Raw genomic sequence first — 260 nt, forward strand, 5'->3', positions numbered from 1 at the left:
ACTCCACCCAGACCGTCATCAGCGCATGCTTGCTGCTGCTGCTGCAGCTGCTGCTGCTGCTGCTGCTGCTGCTGCTGCTGCTGCTGCATGCTGCTCGCACAAGTGCAGCTTCTCTCAACTCATCGGCAAAAAAGAAAGAGATATTGACGGCTGGTGAGCTGTATATGTTTCTGAATTTGTAGGGAAAACACCTGCAGCAGCAGCAGCAGCAGCAGCAGCAGCAGCAGCAGCAGCAACAGCAGCAGCAGCAACAGCAGCAG

The sequence above is a fragment of the Eimeria mitis genome, genomic scaffold (genome assembly GCF_000499745.2).
Source record: "Eimeria mitis Houghton genomic scaffold, Emh_scaff1593, whole genome shotgun sequence".
In the NCBI taxonomy this organism is placed as follows: domain Eukaryota; phylum Apicomplexa; class Conoidasida; order Eucoccidiorida; family Eimeriidae; genus Eimeria; species Eimeria mitis.